The sequence below is a fragment of the Bos taurus genome, chromosome 28 (assembly GCF_002263795.3).
Source record: "Bos taurus isolate L1 Dominette 01449 registration number 42190680 breed Hereford chromosome 28, ARS-UCD2.0, whole genome shotgun sequence".
Lineage (NCBI taxonomy): Eukaryota > Metazoa > Chordata > Mammalia > Artiodactyla > Bovidae > Bos > Bos taurus.
Genome location: NC_037355.1, coordinates 25,499,845 through 25,500,353, shown reverse-complemented (window position 1 = coordinate 25,500,353; position 509 = coordinate 25,499,845).

Sequence of the window (509 nt, the reverse complement as noted above, 5' to 3'; positions counted from 1 at the left end):
GACCAGTATCCCTGCATTCTTCAGTTGCTTAAAGGTGTTACCAATCTCTGACATCCCTCCCAGGAAATGATGTTTTTGATTTTTTGGTAGTTAAGGGTGGGTAGATTTAGAAGTCTCCACTTGGTCTTCTCATTAAAATCGCTCATATCACAACAGGTCAAGAAATCAATGTGGAGTCATGCTACCAATTATGCCCATTCTAATTATATATTTGGGGACTCGAAAAATGATCACTATGAGCTGGGTCAAGATTCCGTTTATTACCTGATCACCTAATGCCCTACTAACAGGGAGGCCATGATGATGTTGTGGATCTCCATGTATCAAAGTTAACTAAACCCTTTAACTGACTGGCCTTGAAATATTGGAATAATCTCCTTTCCCCAGGATACTCTCCTTTCCCAACCTGAGGTAATGGCCATCAGTTCCTTTGGGTAAGCATTAGAGGAATCAGTGCTGTAAATACTTGTCATGGTGCCACAGGGTCTTATTCCAGAGCACTTAACCTC